Here is a 19,892-nt window from a genome sequence, read left to right as displayed (position 1 = left end):
TATCTTTATTAGGATATTTGTAAAAAGGTTGGGCTGACCATCTTACTTCTCCGATTCCTACATTTAGTGTTCCAAAATTTGTTGCATCCTGACATCTCGCAGTCCATTGTTAGACCGTTTCTAAGTAATAGTACATTCGATGCTAAATTAGGAATGTTCATATTAAACTTGATGATTATATTCATAGCTTGTTGTCTCAAGACAGAAGCTAGTGACCTCATCATGGGAATCAATTCCCTTGAAAACGTATTAGCAAGACCATTAGCTGCAAGTACCTTATTAGGTTTGTTTTCTCCATTTAAAATATAATAGTCTCCCATGATACGAAGAGATTGGGTTACGAAGAGAGCCAACCAGGCGAGAAAATTTCTTCTAAAAACCTTTGCAAACTTTGGAAATTGTCCAGTTTAAATGTAGTTTTGAATATGGTAAATATATAACGTCATCGGAGAAATGGTGACTGTTTTGGTGTTAATCTCCCCTCTGTAATTACCAATTATAGTTAGATCGTGTCCAGTGTTATAATAATAAATATACACTTATGTGTGACAAATAATTGATTTTAACATCTCCAGTTGATTTAAATCAGTACATTGGCTCGCCACCGCCATCCCCAAACATGAAGTCAGCGTTATTCCTAACTAGCCAGTCCAACTACATGATACATATTACTATTTTTGGTCAACTGATTCTAACAAGCACCGGAAACCCATCACCATATTTGAGCGACATCAAATCAAACTACTGAGAAATCTACCTCTATCTGCAGGATTTTTTGCCTCATACGAAGTGCACAATCTGCATAGGGAAACATCACATTTACTCAAATCCAGAGAGTTTAGGCGCACAGTTGGCAGAGTAGAGATTTAGGGACCCCACCGGTGTGCAGGGGTACTGCTGGAGTTTAGCTAAAACCATGCACCTTACCAGAACTGCTTCCTGATGCTTGTCCAGCCAGTACCACCCTACCTGTTAGGGAATTGGCTTGCAGGATTATCTAGAACCGAAGGGGAAGAATTCCATCCGCCGTCCATGTCTATCCTTCAAGATTCTGATAGTGATCCTGACTGGTGATCGATCGTTAACAGTGGCTGGAGTACTGTTGACCTCTCTGGTTCAGGTATCAGATTACTGAGTCTGCCACAGAGGATTGACTTTGTTCCAAACTTTTATCACCAGTTGTGTTATCTTGGAACCACCTTGACCCCAAGAAGATTCTGCTCCCCTCCCAGGACCAGCGTCACTAATTGGTCATCAGATAACTGACAAGTGTTGGTTGGAGTCCTGAGTAGGTGGTCAGTAAGGACCAGGAATTTCTCATGAATGGCACAGTGAGCAGCACAATTTACCATAAAATGTGTGAGTGTGTTGCCACCATTCTTTTGATCACAGTATGGAAGCATACTGTACCCCTGCAGCTGCTTACATTCCTACAACCCAGTCACGGTGGGAACTAAGCCCTGGATATATGCACATATGTTCTTACACCTGGATTTCAGGTAATACTTTCTGGCTGCTGTCACCCCAAGTCTCAATGTTTCTTCATTAGTTATACGATTGTCATCTGCTCTCAGCGTGGTGGAAGGACCTACACAAGGCAGCTTGTGTCATAACAGCCACGTCTATGTATTAGACGTCTAAAGTGTATATCACAAATATATAATTAATACCTGTATGTGCATGTTAGAAGCCCTCTTTGTGCTTTATTGGAAGAATCAAGGTACATTTCTGTCTGAAAATAACGTATTGACCAAGTATATCTGAGCTTATTATTACATTACTTTCGATAATGCACCTTCAAAAATATTTAAGCTTTATTTTGCAAATTCTCCAAACAATGATTGAAGTTTGAAACTGGGGACCGACTGCACAGTTCCCAAACCAATTTATTTGAATGATTTGTCACAGAGCAGTGCAGCAAATCGACATAACACACGGGTGCTCCAATTCACAGACAGCAACTTTCCCGTCTCAATTATATTGCTGTGCGGAGTTGCTGAGCAGTAGCCTGGTGCTTTCCAACAAGGAGGAAGGGAAAACTGAACGGCTAATTAGCTTCTAACGGCCACCATAAAGTGGTGTAAATATACACTTGGGAGTAGGTTCCTAGTCTATCTTAGCTAAGGAAGAAAGGATTTTGAATTATGAGCTGTATGACATATTGGAATTATGAGTATATATAGTTTTTTGTTAAACAATACAGCTTTACTACAGGATATCTGTGAAAAGGACTGGATTCAACAATCCACAGCCTGGAACATGTTTAAAGCCGTTGTACAATACTTTCACGGGGTGGGGTTGTGATAAAGGAAAACAGTCACAGTCCACACTGTTGAGTAAATTGTGAAAATTTAAAAAAAAACAATACTCCGTATCACCATATTTGTAGTATATATTCATGTATCTATATATAAGGATCGATTCTGCAGTGGTGCACTCAGGCAATATGTACAGCCGGCGGGGTCAGGAGGGTAGGACTCAGCACACTTCGCGCTGAACTGATGCCATGGGAGAAAGGGTATTTTAAAAAGCATTTGTGTGTGAATTAGCCTAATTGCAGAAGATAAATGAATGGAAATAAATGTAAGTTGCTCCCACTTCAGATCCCCCTTGTATTTTTGGAGCACAGCTCTTAATTTGCTGAACACCTGTATAGGTTGGCTGCTGAGAGACTTGCCAGCTATTTGTTGAAGATCTCCACTAATGTTAGTTTTCCACATTATTGAGATTTGCTGCTGCTTTTGACCTGACTAAGAAAATTTTAAGCATTAGCACTAGTATTTTTTTCTCTGTTGCCTGCTGCTGATTTCCTTCAATTCAGTATTCTCTTGGTGCACACCTCTCAAAGTTTCATTCCACAGTGCCACAGTGTATTTTGTGGGTCTCTCAAGTACGACTATTAAGTTTGGGATAAAAGGATGTTCTCTAATTTTGAGGACAGAACTGCGATATGTTTTTTTTCAGTGTGGGCTCTAGGTCGCAATATATCATCGATATCAGCAACTTGTAAGTAAATAAAAGCGGAATTACTTCTATGTATGAAAGTAACTGCCCATTTTGCGCTGCTTACAGCATTTGTGGATTATTTGAAGCCCCCCCTTAAAGGAATCAATACTGTATCCAGTGGTTCACCACTGAGCATAATTGCTACAGAATGTGATCTGAGAACCTTGAGTGTATTTTTCATATCTCTACAACTGTGGAAACTGGGACCACTTTACAAGTATTGGGGTGCATTTACACGCCAGCTTCAGCGTTGCAGTGAAGTACTTTTGCTGCGTTGCAAGATTCAAGTTGCTGTGTAGAAAGGAATTGAGGCGAGTGATCTCAGAGTGGATCACACTGGTGCTGCTTAAGTGAAACCCACAGGAGCTGATGGTTACACACCTGAGCTGCAGATCCCAGACAGTTGTGTAAACATGGTCTTCTGTAGTTCGGCTTAAAGCGCGCAGAGTGGAGCAACGGCATGACTTGAACTTTGCCAGCAAGGCAGGTAAAATTACAAACTTAAGGGATAATCTTAAGTCAGGAGGGATTGCTTATCCCTCCTGACGATAATGTATAAATGTTTATCATTTCTCGTAAATTTAACTATCATGTACACGTGCATTGTGACGTTATCATACACAGCATGGGGTGTAATATTAACAGTTTTCAGAGCAACTTAAAACTCAGGAAGTAAGATTGAGTTTTGGAATGATCAGTATAAATTGGCTCTACAATTTAGAAGCAAACTCTAATGTGATTTGCACTCACTTCACGTGGTAGAGTATAAATGCACCCTTAAAGATCTTATAATCCCACCAATACAACTTTCATTTATATAGCACCTTTAACGTTGGAAAACGTCCCACAAGAGCGTAATCAGACAAAAATTGACAGGGAGCCAAAGAAGGAGACATCAGGACAGGTGACCAAAACCTTGGTCGAAAAGATAGGTTTTAAGGAGCCTCTTAAAGGAGGAGAGAGAGGCAGATAGGTTTAGGGAGGGAATTCCAGAGCTTAGGGCCTATATGGCTGGGGCTAAGGAAGTGGGAGATGCACAAGAAACTAGAGTTGGAGCAACACAGAGTTCTTGGATAGTTGTAGGGATAGAAGAGGTTACACAGATAGGGAAGAGTGGGGCTATAGAAGGATTTGAACACGAGAATGAGAATTTTAAAATCAAGACATCGCTGGTCCAGGAGCCAAGGTAGGTCAGCCAGCATAGGGATGATGAGTGAATGATGAGTGAATTGATGAGGGTAGTGCAGTGGATGTTGTCTACGTGGATTTTAGTAAGTCATTTGACAAGGTCCCACATAGCAGACTGGTCAGAAAGGTAAAAGCCCATGGGATACAGGGAAATGTGGTGAATTGGATCCAAAATTGGCTCAGTAACAGGAAACAAAGGGTAAAAGTCAATGGATGTCTTTGCGAATGGAAATCCATTTCCAGTGGTGTGCCACAGGGCTCAGCGTTGGGTCTCTTGCTGTTTGTGGTATATATTAATGATTTGGACTTGAATGTAGGGGGCATAATTGGCAAATTTGCAGATGACACAAAATTGGCCGTGTAGTTGATAGTGAAGAGGATAGCTGTAGACTCCGAGAAAATATCAATGGGTTGGTGGAGTGGGCAGAAAAGTGGCAAATGGAGTTCAACCCGGAGAAGTGTGAGGTAATGCAGTTAGGGAGGGCAAACAGTAAACGGGAATACGCAGTAAACGGGAATATATTGAGAGGGGTAGAGGAAATGAGAGACCTTGGAGTGCATGTGCACAGGTCCCTGAAGGTGGCAGTACAGGTAGATAAGGTTGTGAAGAAGGCATACGGAATGCTCTCCGTTATTAGCCGAGGTATAGAATACTAAAGCAGGGATGTAATGATGAAACTGTATAAAACGCTGGTAATGCCACAACTGGAGTATTGTGCGCAGTTCTGGTCACCACATTACAGGATGAACGTAATTGCTCTGGAGAGAGTGCAGAGAAGATTTAGAAGAATGTTGCTCGGGCTTGAAAATTGCAGTTACGAGGAGAGATTAGATAGGCTGGGGTTGTTTTCCTTGGAGCAGAGGAGGCTGAGGGGTGACTTGATTGAGTTGTACAAAATTATGAGGGGCCCAGATAAAGTAGAAAGGAAGTACCTGTTTCCCTAGTGGAGAGTTCAAGAACTAGATGACATAGACTTAAGCTGATTGGCAGAAGGATTAGAGGGGACATGAGAAAAAAGTTTTTTTACCCAGAGGGTGGTGGGTGTATGGAATTCGCTGCCCAAATTGATGGTAGAGCAGGGACCCTCAACTTTTTAAAAAAGTACCTGGACCTGCACTTAAAGTGCTGTAAGCTGCAGGGCTACGGACTGGGTGCTGGAAGATGGGATAAGAATGGACACCTGGTTGCTCTTCGAGCCGGCGTGGACACGATGGGCTGAATGGCCCCCTTCTGTGCTGTATCTTTTCTATGGTTCTATGATTCTAATGGAACTTGGCGAAAGTTAGGGTATGGACAGCAGAGTTTCGGATGAGCTTAAGTTCATGGAGGGTGGAAGATGGGAGGTTGGCCATGAGAGCATTGAAATAGTCAAGTGTGGAGGTAACAAAAGCATGGATGAGGGTTTCAGCATCAGATGGGTTGAGGCAGGGGCAGAGACGGGCAATATTATGGAGGTAGAGGTAGGCGGGTCTTGGTGATGGAGAGGATATGGGGTCGGAAGCTCAACTTGAGGTTAAATAGGATGCCGAGGTTGCCAACAATCTGGTTTAGCTTGAGACAGTGGCCATGGAGGGGGATGGAATTGGTTGTTAGGGAACGGAGTTTGTGGCGGGGACCGAAGACAATGGCTTTAGTTATTTGAGGTCAGACAAGCAGTTTGACAAGACAGAGGCGGTGAAAGGGTCGAGAGAGGTGGCAGTGAATGGGTCGAGAGATGTGGCAGTGAATGGGTCGAGAGATGTGGCAGTGAATGGGTTGAGAGATGTGGTGGTGAAGTGGAGCTGGGTGTCATTAGCGTACATGTGGAACCTGAAGTTGTGTTTTCAGTTGATGTTGTCGAGGGGCAGCATGTAGATGAAAAATAGAAGTGGGCCAATACCAGGCAAATATAATCATTTATAAATTTTAAATTGACAAGATCTTCAATATCAACACTAAGTCACCCATCAAAAAATTGTCTCAAAGTAATAAATTATGAATAATATTCAATATATTTTAATCATTTGTCTCTTTAAATTCACAGTGTAATTATTGATTCCAAGTATTCATTTATCCATTTAATTAAAAACTATGGGGCAGAAATTACTCACTTCAGGACCATGTCCCTCAATGGTGTCCTCTCTCTCCACTGGCGAATCGATGAAGCACATGCACACTAAAACCCAGAAATCGTGAACTTGCTCCAATTGGTTCGCCAGCGGTTTGACAGCTGCAAATTAAAGGGCATACTACACTACAATCACTGAAATCATTCAAAAATCGTAATCTTACCCATCTGCCCAACTGGAACAAAAATACTTACGCCACCAAAAGGTATGCTGAAAAATACCAGGTCGACAATACTCCTTAAAAGTGCAATGACTAATAATCATCTCGAAACAACTAAAAATTAAATTTTAAAAATGTGGAATGTCATATTACTTCTTATTGTAATATTTTTTGATCATTTCATTAAAAAGTTTTTTTAAATTAAGGAGTTAAATTTTTTTTTTACTTTTAACTTCTGTCTCTTTAATTACATTCAATTATTTGCTTGGCTTTTTATAAAAAAAGTTACATTTTTACTTACACTGACATAGAAGTTTACTTTAAATGGATGAAGTCTGCTTGCCTGCTTGTAGGCGTGACTTCTCTTCCTGACAGATTCTGTGGGCGTGGCTTCCATTCCCACAGTCTGTCCCATACTTATGTTGATTTGACAACGCACAGCTTGAGAAAACTTCAAGATGGAGAAAGTTGACATCATGGACTCCGCAGTAAGTAGATTCGTTCCTTTTTCTCACACGATGTGCGGAGAGCGTTGCCATGCCGTTGTGCCCATTGAGTTTGGGTCCTCTTCTGGATTTTAGTGTAATCTGTTTAGTTTTATGTTATCTCTCACCTCTTTTGTCGACCATGGATGTTTTATTTGGTAAGTAGAGCTCTTGCCCCTGAGGGTACATACTGGTCCTGTATTAAGCTAAATTCATTTTTGAACACCTCCCACTGTTCATCTGTAGTTTTACCTAATAACAGGTTTGACAGTTTACTGTCATCGGTCTCTGTCTCATCCCATTAAAGTTAGCCTTACCAAAATCTAGAATCTTAATAACTGTGTTATGATTTTCCTTTTCAAACCTAACATTGAATTCGATCATATTATGACCACTGTTAGATAAATGTTCCCTTACTTTTAGATTATTAACTAACTAACTCTAGCTTCGGTAACAGGTGCTGTATTGCTAAATTTAAATGTCACAAGCTGGGATTCGTGACACTAGCATCAGTATTGTCGTGTTAGCTAACTAATGCCTTTTTTTGTAACTTTACTTGACTGTGTGGTGGTTTAATCGCCTGCTCACAATCAAAGTCTGGTTTCACACATTAGCACTGGCTATTTAGGTGGGATACCTTCAGGAGTTAATGTAGTAATGGGGGAATATTGAAAGAAAAGTATTTTTGCTTAAAGAGACTGAGGGTAAATTTTTATTGGGGGGTGGGGTTCTCCTGCTTGTCTGATGTGACTTCAGCGGAAGAGCCACATCAACCCTGGAAAAACAACATCAGCATGCTCCAAACATCACATTTTATCACAGATGAAAAACAATTCTAAAATATTGGGCACTTCCGACCAACACTTCTAATCTCCGGTGTGAAACTGACAAGTACATTCCAATCTGCAAAGTTCCCTAAAGATAATTAAACTTCTGAATGACCTGAATTAGACTTTGTGGCCTTAGAGAACACAGCTCTACTTTAGCAAACTAATACATTGGGTATTACATGGTGCAGCATTCCTGTCCTTATAAAACAGCAAGTCATCCAAATTACCATCAGCAATGCTACAAGGGACCATTAAAATAGTGGCCCTGAATATGCTTACCATTTTGTGCAAGTTTATAGCTAAAACATGCATACCAGCATTTCTGGAGTTGGATTTTGGGGTAAGACCTGTTTCCATTGGGTTTCTGCCCTGTAATAGCAATGTTGCAATTTCCATTGTGATCTGGTTCCCTCCAATGCTGCTAAGAGCTCATTAGCATGTATTAAATGAGATGGGGTATTTTTCCCCCCACCCACAATAAAAGATTCTGAGCACCAGGTATAGGATTCCCAATGGGCACTCCATTGCTTAACTTTTTAATAAAGGACGAGGAGGAGCAGCACAGAATAGAGGAAAGGATAGTGAGGCAGAAAATGAGGAGGAAGCACCATATAAGATAGTACCCACCCCCAAAAGATTTTACAAGCAATAGGAGAGTGACGTCTGCTACTGCATGAAGTCCTACAGCCAAGATCATCTGCTTGGACAGCTCTGCCTGTGGCTGTAAATTTTTAAGCAGCCTGAGTGATCTGTGCAATATCACCCAAGCATGTATTCATCAGGTAATTGAAACTTTTGGGAAGCTGAGGAATCCATCCAGTTTGGCACAACAGCAAGGCAGCAGCATGATAGGGTCATCCAACATTATGGTGTTGCTGGGATCTCCAGAGTGCCGGGTGCAATAGATGGCATGCATATAGCATTGCAGGCTCCTACTGTTAACCATCTTAACATTCTTAATAGGAAGGAGTACCACTTGCTGAATGTCCAAAGTGCATGTAACCAGATGCAAAGTCTCCTTCATGTCAAAGCTACATTTGCTGGAAGTTGCAATGATGCACTCATCCTCAGGAATTCTGACCTCCTGGAACTCTTCCATGAAGATAATGAAATGAACGGATGGCTTGTGGGTGACAAGGCATACCTCTTGCTGCCATGGATAATGACTCCTCTAATTATGATTGGCAACAAGACTAACACTCATAGAGTGTGCAACAATTAGCTTTTTGTAAATCCTACTCCTCACCTCTTGCCTTCCAAAGTGATGGAAAACTACTGACAGAACAAAGACAGGAAAAGATTTTGGAATGTTGAAGATAAATATAGATTTTGTTTGTTATAAAGACATGAAAACAGTATAAAGCATGAACTTTTGTGAGGTCATTTTCCAATGTCAGGAAAAATATATATTCATAGAGTTGTTTATTTGTGCAATTTATGTTTATTAAGTATTTATTTACTTTTTCAGAGTTTCCTGCAACTCCACTATTCATTCTCTTTAACCCCTCTCAGGAATGCTAATCTGGTTTGGTTTTTATTCCCAATATGCAGGTCTGTGTTTTGGTACTTTTTGGCCTGTCTGCTTGTTCATCTGCCCCAAATACTTACAACTCATATGCTCCCTTGCCCAACTCGGGTACTTCCTGATGTAGGAAGAGCATTCATGTTCCTCCTGCTGCCCCCCCCAAAAAAAAAATCCTGCAGAAGCTGTTTTCTGGCCTTGTCTGAGCACCTTCTAGCAATCCCTTTAAAAGCAGCTGGTATAGTTGCTTCCTGTTTAGTGTGAGTGGGCGGAATATCAAAATTGCGTTGGGGTCCTATGTACCTCATAGGACCCTGATTTAAATATATCAATGAGGCTCTCGTCTGTTTCACCAACTATTTCAAGGTCCCCTCCAAAATTGCTGTGGGCATGAAGTCAGTGCGAAGTTTTTATTTCCAATTTTTTTCTTGTTACCACACCGTTCCTGCCAAAAAACGTGGCGGTAGCGAGCGGAAAATTGGGCCCCATAACTTGACTCTGCATTTCAGTGTAGCCTTCAGCAGTATCTCGTAGATCAGCTAGTATTAAATGTAATTATTGCATTGGGTGATACAGCACATTGGAACAGAGGTGGGCTGTGCTAAAAATGGTTCAAAATGAGTTTGCTCCCATGATTCATCACAAAGAGTTGGTGTTGACTGAGGGTCACAGAAGGTCGCTCATAGAAAGTAATGGGAAATCAAAGCATCAGTCACACATAGATTCTTCCTACTGGCCAGTCATAAAGTGGCATTGACAGAGATCGATGCTAGTTACTTGCTCACCCTCTCAGCCAGAGATAGGGCATGGCATGGGGAGAACAAAGTGGAGAAAACTTTATACATGTAGGAACATCATACTAGTGTGATAATTAATGCTGGCTTCCAAAAGAAAAAAGATAAATTTCACACAATAAACTCATGTAGTATAATAGCTATCATAGACTGGCAGACCCGCTGAGTGTACTTTGCAAAAGTGGCTCCCACACAATCACAAATTACTTGGCATATGGTCTCATTGTTTATTCAGTGTGCAGGAGCTATTTATTGCTTTGTAAACTTGGCTGCATAAACATATATCACTTAAGTATATGGTAGCATCACAATTGGCATTGTAAACAATAATTGTAAGAAAAAGGTAATTATTTTTTAAAATGATATGTATTCATTTAGTAATTTTTTGTTAGAAGTGTGAACTCTATAGCCTAGAAATTTATGTTGGTGATATTTGTAGACAAACACTTAACACATTCCTTTTCCTGCTATTTTAACACAGGAGTTAATTTATTTAATTGAAATGGGTTAATGCCTCCACTAAAATATTGGACAGAAGAATATTTTACAAGTGCACTAATCATTTGTTTGTTGATATCACTAGCAGCAGTTTTTTAGACTTACATGGAAACAGTATCCTACCCAGTATTAAAATGACTTCTTTCACCGTTGACTTTATAGGGGCAGTTTTGGACAAGGGTTGGATCATGCCTAGAGGCAACCTTTCTTGGAACATCTCTGAAATGTATCCTTAAATGGTACAAAGTAGTTCATTTTCACTGCAATTTTCTTAATTATTCATAATAATTGCCTCTTATAACTGCAATTTGAATCATCATTTCAATTGCCATAATTAACCATATGTTTTTATCGGTCAGCTTGGAGTCTGACATATGCAGAAACACATCACCATGTTTGAGTCTCCAAATCAGGCTACTGAAAAATCTACATCTGTAGAACTTCTGTTTGCCCAAATTGGAGGGCACACTCTCTCCTTATAGGGTAGCTAGAATTGTGTAAGGCACTTTCACATTCTAGATGTACAATCCAATGCCTCGCATCAGGCTTATTACCTAAACCTAACCTAAAACAGCATTGAGATGAAAGACCAGTTAATGTATTTTTGGTGGCGTTGGTTGGGGGAGGAATGTTGGCCAGGACACTGGGAGAATTCCCTGTTGTTTTTCAAATAGTGCCAAGGGATATTTAACATCTATCTAAAACACCAGAAATGCAGATGAACCTTAGTTTAATGTTTCATCCAAAGTATGGTACGCAGCCAATGCAACACTTCCTCTGTACTTAAACAGAGTATCAATCTAGATTAAGCTTGGTGGTAATAATGAAGTCATGCAGTTGGTGATGTTCCTGCTTTGCTTTGTTATGTTGAGGATGAAAGGCTATTGGTATCAGTTGTAATTCAAATATTTACATATCTAAACTGAGAAAAAGGATCTTATTTATCAAAGCCACCATACTGAGGTTGGTAGCTGAATAACTGCAGCCTGATGAGATTGGTTTACTAAATTAGTTTATGTCTTTGAAATAGAGCAAAAAAATTAGCAACTGTCACATCAGATGGCTGATCACAGCTATTGCATCAACTTTGAAAATTCATTAAAGGATGTTCTTGAGACACCTAATCTAGATATGTGAGATTCAGCACTTCCGAAACAGCAGTTAAGCCACCCAAACAAAAGAACCAGGATGTAGTGCCTGAAGAGGTGGGAGAAGTAATTTGCTTTCATGAAGTCTGTAAACTTTGCCACTTTCAGAAGTTTATATCTGTGCCTGGCTGATTCATGGCAAATCCATTTCACAGAAATCAGAGAGGAGGTTGAGGCAGATTGTCCCAGTCTTTCAGCTGGGATGAAACGTGTTGGTAGAGTCCCTAAATGAGGAGAAAGTGTAAAGAGAATTAAATCTAAAATGTCTCCATGTCCAGAAGCACCAGGCATACTAGATACAAATGTATGCATTTCTCCCCCTTTAGGCACCAAATCAGCTACTGCAGTGTGAGTTTGTTCTAAAACAAATGATTTACTACCCCAAGACTCTTTACTACCAGATCTTTCTTCATCAAACAGAGCTATAATGAGGCATAGCTCTACATTCTGTAGATCAGTGATTCTCAACCCCCGGAAGAGATTGCCTTCGCTTCAGTCCCTGATGCCTTCCTTACTGCCAATCCCTGTTCCCAGCTAAACCTGTTACTTTGCTGAAAAATTGGACATTCTAACATGCATTTCAAGGGGAGGGGAGAGAGAAGGAGAAATTCCTGATCTTACCATAGTTTTTACCAGATAAGGAATTCCTGCCTGCAGTAAGCAAGAGTCTGGTTCTAAAGTGAAGTGGCAGTGTCAGTTAGGAGGTGGAACTGGCAGTTAGTGGAGCATTACAGCATGGAGAGTGACTTTGTGAATTTTGATGGGGAGAGGTGGAGGGAAGAGTTCCTCTGTGAGAGGGAAGACACAGGAGAGAAAGGAGGAGGGTCAAAGAAAAGTATGGGGCAAGCTGGTGAAGATCTGAAAATCTGACAGTAATAAGGAACTGGCTTTGTAATTTATATGCAATTAATACATTTCTCAGTTCCATTTGATGTTTGGGTAGCTTTTGGGGAAGTGACGATCAGCTTGATTTGTTGAATACAGATAAATCCAATAGTCTATTTTTCCAATAGTATTTTTTAGATTAAAAATCTATTAATTCTGAAGTAAAAAAAAATCACATTTAACCTGAATCCACCATTTATAATCTAAATTTCAAAATATTCTGGGAGAGCGCGTCCATAAATTTTCTTAGAAGTCCATACAAGAGGGATGAAGACAGCATTTGGAAGCAATGCATGAATATCTGGCCAGAGGGTGACAGCTGGTGCAGCACATTGAGGTACCTATGTGGTATCCTTCAGAATGCTTGAATGTGGGTTCATCTTTATAGCCCTTAACTGAACTGGACTTTAAATGAAAGATACTAAGTGGAAATGAGAGTTTTGCTCCAAGGGAGAAAGCCAAAGTTAGAGGACAAGACAGACCAGAATGCTTTTGTATACTTCCTCATGTCTGAGGGGAAGCTAGATAAACACATGAGGGAGAAAGGAATAGAAGGATATGCTGATAGGGTTAGGTGAAGTAGGGAGGGAGGAGGCTTGTGTGGAGCATAAATACTGGCATGGACCTGTTGGGCTGAATGGCATGTTTCTGTGCTGTACATTCTATGTAATTCCACGTAATTCTATGATTACAGCAGAACAGTATTGGCAAAGACATGAGGGCAGATCACCTGTATGGCATATTGGTTGGGGGATGGTGTGTGATGTGGGAACTTAAAAGATGGATTAGCAACAGAAAATAAGGGCTCTGTTGGCATCAGACCAGCAATCAGAACACGATCCCATAGAATTTGGTATTTAGCAGATTTAGATTTGTCAAAAAATGCATCACTGCCAAGAGTTTTCTCAGCATCCTGTGAAAGTCTAGAAACAGTCAAAACAAATCTGATACCAGGGACTGAGTTACCAGGGTTTTTAGGATTTCTCTCCTTTTTGCTCAACTTTGCCCTTCTGTTATCTTCTCTCTCCATTGCTACTTTGGTGCTAACTTTCTTTAGGTTAATTCTTTCCTTCTGAAGCTTTTTCTCTCACTTCCCTTTTGAACTGCTCTGTGAGCTTTATGTATAGTCAATTTGCCTTTTCCCTTCCTGGTTTGACAGTGCTACTTTTGGGCAGTGGTTTAAATGGGAACCCATGAAGGAGCTGGAAGGGGGGGATTAAAAAACCTGGGATGGCGTGGGTGAAGCTGGTTGAGATAGGGTGCTGTTAAGACTCACAAATTTCCACTGGCTTTTTCCTAGTATTCCCTTGTCCCACAGTGTTGTCCCAGAGTCCCTTGTAGTACTCCTATGTATGCACTGCCATAAATTTTCATTCCCCAGCACTGTATCTGCTATAGGTCCCCCACCTCCTCCTGTGTTCATCACCTTTCCTTTCCCCTGAAATTCTGAGTAACTTCCCAGTTCTCTTACTGGATGCTGGATAGTGAGAAGAGGCTGGCCTATGCTCTGCCACTGCAACTGGCCCCGCTCAGTTGGAGGACCTCTCAGCATTTTGGCTACTGCAAGTTCTTTCTTTTTGAATGGCTTTCATTGCCTCGCTGAGATGATCCTTTACATTAACAATTTCCTGCTTTCCTTTAAACAAGTTTCAGGTCATTTAATTCATTAACTTTCTCTCTGTGATGAGATTGAATTTCTCTGCAAAATCATAACAATCCAATAGTTAGGTTCCTAAGTAGGGGATGGAGCAGAATGAGTAGAAATTGTAGAATTGGGACTAGAGGAACCAAATAGTAATTTGAAACATGACATACGGTAAGTGTAACATGCTTGGGAGGAATAGGTATCTTTGGACCTATGGTTCCGAAAGCTCCCCATCACTAGGGTTTTCCTTGCATCTTGTCTGGGTCTGGTCTGTTGTAGAGTAATTGATGGGAGCTTGATTGCTATAATTAGTCAGTAACTCCATTGTCGTTGTGTTATGTGACTACCTGGATGGTAGAAGGTGAACTAGATGGACCTTGGTCTTTTTTCGTTTAGCAATTCCTATGTTCCTAAAAGTGTACTCCAATTGCTTACAATGCCTTGTCTCATGGAATAGGGTCAAGCATTGAATATGGTATGGAAGTGAATTAAATGTACTCTAAAGCCAGGCTGCATTGATAAGAGATTAACTCCATTTTGGGAGACATCACCAAAAATAATTTATTGTAATAGATATTATAAATATGGGCTTGGAATTTTTTCAGAGCTGCTCCTGTTCTGCTGCCGTAACTTTGCTGGAAGTGTGGAGGTTTCTGCCGCACCTCCGGCGAAGTTATGGCAGCAGAGCGGGAGAAGCTCTGAGGAAATTCCTGACCTTGGACATTGAGCAATTAACAACTGGCAATTAGATAGTAACGGTATATGACAAACTGAAATCCCGATAGCTTTGGATGGAAGCAGGAAGGAGATTTAAAAATATATATTTTGTAAATTACATGATTCAGATGGCTGCCCTGTAACACAATCAAGTTGAAGTTTAAGCAAAAACAAAAATGATGGAAATACATTGGAGGTCAGCGTTGGGACCATTGTTCTTCTCAATATATATAAATGATGCGAACTTGGGTGTAGGGAGCACAATTTCAAAATTTGCACACAACATTATATAATAGGGAGCATGATTAATTACAATGGGGACTGCAAGGGACTTCAAGAGAACAAAATCAGGTTAGTAAATTTTACAGATTTATGTCAGGTGAAATTTATTGTGGAGAAATGATTAGGTTGCGGTTAAAACACTGCATCCAGTTTTGGCTGCCTTACTTTAGGAAGGATGTCAAGGTCATTGAGAGGGTGTGGAAGAGATTTAATTTTGATGGTCTGAGGAATGTTATACTTTAGTCATGAGGATAGACTAGAGAAATTGGGGTTCCTTTCATTAGAACAAAGAAAGTTAAAAGGAATCTACTAGGTGTGTTCATAATTATGAGAGGTTATATTAAAGCAAATTGGAAAAACAATTTCTGCTGGTTGGTGAGTCAATAAATAAAGAGCATAAATTTATCACTGAAAGAACAAAGGGAGAGGTTTAGGAGCATTCTTGTTACATGGAGGGTTGTTAGGACATTGAATGCCCTACCAGAAACAATGGTGGAAGCAGAGTTTATGATAGCTTTTAAAAGGGAAGTGGATAAATATTTGAAAAAGAAAAATTTAAATAGTATTGGAAATAGGATTAATGGATAGCTTTTTCAGAGAGGTGGCACAGATGTGATGGGCTGAATGGCCTCCTTCTGTGCTGTAAAATTTAATGATTCTAAAAGTCCATTGGCAACTACCATCACTATTCAGTGACTTTTGCTGCAAAGTATGCGTGAATCAGATAAGAACTAGATCAAGCTCGGTTATGAAGCCCTGCATAGCTGGCTGAGACTGTCTGGACTCACGCATGAAGCTCTACAACAAGGTGGGGTGTGTACATGATGCATGTGAGCGAAGGAGCATTGGAGATGCTGGGCAGCATGCTCCTTTGCATCTCCAAGGCAGCCATTGGAGATGCCAAAGTCTTTCAGGAGCACCTTCAACAAATTTAGAATTTTGGGGCTGATTTTCCTGCCTCCACCTGCCCTGGCACTGGACAGGCACATCACTCCCAAAGAGTGCTGTGCCTGTCCAGTCTAATTCTGGACAATTTTACTGCACCAGGGTGTTAATATGGCCTAGTTGCATCTCTAGTGCAAATCCACCCTCTGGCAGGGCCTTACATTGGCAAATGGGTGCAGTACAAGGAGCACAGTTGCAGGCCTGCCTGCCAGCCTCAGGGTTTTCTGGCTGTTGTGAGCCCAAAGGCCTAAAGATTGGTGGGTACAAAATTTTTGCAGCTACCCATTGGGGTCCTCTTCAGCTTGCTGCTGGCCTCCTCAGACACTCTGATCTGAGAATGGTGCCAGTACAACTTCTTGTGTTCTTGTGCCCCTGATCAACGACGAGAGAAAATTGAGACAGGAAGGTGAGAACACCCCCTCCTGCCTTAACATCTGAAAGCCGGGCCTGTACCTACTACATGCAGGTGGAGCTCCAATCCTCAGGGGAAACCCTGGGGCAAAGTAAAGGCGGCGGATACCTCGTGTAATGGGTCTCCGCTCCCTTTTTCTTGACCTTTGCGCGCAGGAAATACATGTTCCTCCAGAGCAAAGGTCAGGAAAATCAGCCCATATAGTTTTATATTGGATTTGTAAATAAATACCAAGTTTGTTACAAAGTTTTACTGAAACTGTTTCTGTGATTCTTCTGCCATGCCTTCTGTTCTCATATCTATGTTTTAATGTAGCAGTAATTAAAACAACTCGATTTTGATCGATGGACGATAAAGCTTAAACTACCTCAGGCAGTTTTACTTTTAGAAGACTTCTACTCTTACTTCTACTCTTAGAAACCATCACTCTCATAGATTTATAAACATCTTCACTGCCACAAACAAATCAATAAAAGCTATATAATTAAGTCTTGCATCTAGCTATGGTGATCTAGATTGAAATGGATGTTATTCTTTTCCCAAGTTTAAAATGGAAGACCACATGCAGTCTGTCTTCGAGAATACAGGGTCACATGTTAAGATAAAGGCTTCTTTGATTTGGGCTGTGATTGGAATAGTGGAGATCACAAGATATCAGCACCTGTGCTGACATCTTGTGATCTTCATTATTTCAACCAAAAGTTACACCTCAGCACTGTATAGCAGATGCTTAACACCATTGTATTTTAAAAAGGATCACCACATTAGCTGTCGTCAGCAGCTGCTTCCTATTATATCATATGAAGGAATAGTAAGAGAGTCTGTCCTTTTGTTATGTGTTGTTTGATCATGATTGATTGGCAGTCCACGCTTCAAAAAGAATTTGGCTTTATAAACTGGGAGACTTTGTTGCTGAAGAGTATAATTAAAAGTTCATCTGAGAGCCCCTGGAAGAGTCCAAGAAATTCAGGTTCTGCACCAGAGGATGTTTGGGAGAATTGTTTTTCTTAAAACCTAAAGGGACATTACTGCTGAGAGCAGTCACTTAAACTGGATAAAATTAACCCTGTGTACAAACAGCATTGTTTTTTACATGAGAAAAGTTGGACGAGCAACTGTCTTTCTAAGAGGAGGTGACCACACTCTCCAGGGTAGGCTGCAGAATGCTGTTGCCATACAAAATGACACCACACAGGCTGGAAGAGGACTTCTCCACATGTTCAGCCATAGTACTGAACCTCCTTGGCATGCCTTTCAATACATTGTGTAACTGCTTGTGTGAGACCAATAGTTTTCTTTTCATGTCTGGGTCTCTGAAGTCCTCATCTCTCTCCTGCTCCATAGTGCTGTGAGAGGACCTTTCCCTCCAGCGAGCTCTCTCATGGGCTGTCCCTGCCACAAGGAACCTGCTGCTGCTCCCTCGTGTTTGGTGTCTGCCTCACGATCTAGCCTATGCGGAGTGCCAATATCTGTGCTGGTGCTTGGGACGGATGAAGATTCCTCTGTGGTGTCTTCTAAAGGAGCCTCTTGCTGCTGAGAAAGATCTGGATAAAAGAGAAATGGGACAAGAGTTAGGATGGCACTGAGAAGCTGGACATTACAGGTGACAGTTTTGAGAATGCAGCTTGCTGCATATTTGCTGAGGTTAATGAAGGGTTACAAATAATATGCAGATACTCTGTTCAGATAAGCCACCAATCTCGCCTTCCCCAATGCTCATGGCTCTGCCTGGGCCACTAATCTTCAGGGCTTCTTGATCTGCTTGGGTGAGGGCTATAATGTTAGGTACTCCTCCCCAGTCTTGGTCCACTCTCTCGCATTATGCGCTGTCTTGTCCTGCAGAAAGAGAGGGTGAGAATTTGCGAGTGGCTGTTGAAATGTATATAATGTGCAGTGAACAAGGAGTACTGGGAGGCGTTGATGGTTGTGCAAGTGCTAGGACGTGAGAAGAGAATATTGTTAGTGTGTGGTGCGAAGAGAGCAAAGGAAGATGTGAGTGTGTATGGAATGAGAAAGAGAGGTGTTGCAGTTTGCCTTTGTGTTTGTTTGCAGAAGGATGTGATGGAGGGGAGGGAATTGTTGAGAATAGTGGTGGAGGGGTGAAAGGAGTGTTGTCAGGTGTGGTTGAAAGACGTGGAAAGGTGAAGAGCTGAAGAGTTGTACTTACCCTTGCCGCACTTGTGAGGTCTTTGAATCTCTTCCTACATTGAAGCCAGGTCCTGGGGGTGATGCTGATGGCACTGACCCTGCCAGCCACTTCTGTCCAGGCCTATACAGATATAGCTGCTGGGAGACAGCACCTCCCTCCTTGCCCTGACCACCTCTGCTAGAATCATAGAATTATAGAATCTTACAGCGCAGAAGGAGGCTATTTGGCCCGTCGTGCCTGTGCTGGCTCTTTGAAAGAGCTGTCTAATTTAGCCCCACACCCCAGCTTTTTCTCCATAACCTTGCAAATTAGTCCTCTTCAAGTACATGTCCAATTGCCTTTTGACAGTTCCTATGGAATCTGCTTCCACTACCCTTTCAGGTAATGCGTTCCAGATCTTAACAATCCTCTGTGTGAAAAAATTTCCCCTCATTTCCCCCTCTAATTCTTTTGCCAATTATTTTAAATCTATAACCTCCAGTTACCAGTGGAAACAGTTGCTCCCTATTTTCACTATCAAAACCCCTCATAGTTTTGAATACCTCTATTAGGTCTTCCCTTAACCTTCTCTGCTCTAAGGAGAACAATCCTAGCTTCTCAAATCTCTCCACATAACTGAAGTCTCTCATCCCTGGTATCATCCTGGTAAACCTCCTCTGTACCCTCTCCAGGACCTTGACACCTTCCTAAAGTGTGGTGCCCAGAATTGTATGCAGTACTCCAGCTGAGGTCTAACCAGTGATTTGTAAAGGTTTAGCATGACTTCCTTGTTTTTGTATTCAATGCCCCTTTTTACAAAGCCAAGTATCCCATATGCTTCCTTAACCACCTTATCAACTTCCCCTGCCATCTTCGAACTTTTGTGCACATGCATCCCTAGGTCCCCCTGCTCTCGCACTCCCCTCAAAATAGAAGCATTTAGATTATACTGCCTCTCCATGTTGTTTCTCCCAATGTGTATCACTTCACACTTAGCCACTTTAAATTGCATCTGCCATGTGTCTGCCCATTTCACCAGTCTGTCTGTGTCCTCCTGAAGTCTGCTACTATCTTCATCACTATTTACTACGTTACCAAGTTTTGTATCATCCGCAAACTTTGAAATTGTACTACCTAT

This window comes from Heptranchias perlo, chromosome 7 (assembly GCF_035084215.1).
Source record: "Heptranchias perlo isolate sHepPer1 chromosome 7, sHepPer1.hap1, whole genome shotgun sequence".
Taxonomy (NCBI): Eukaryota; Metazoa; Chordata; class Chondrichthyes; order Hexanchiformes; family Hexanchidae; genus Heptranchias; species Heptranchias perlo.
This window is presented reverse-complemented; position numbering follows the sequence as displayed.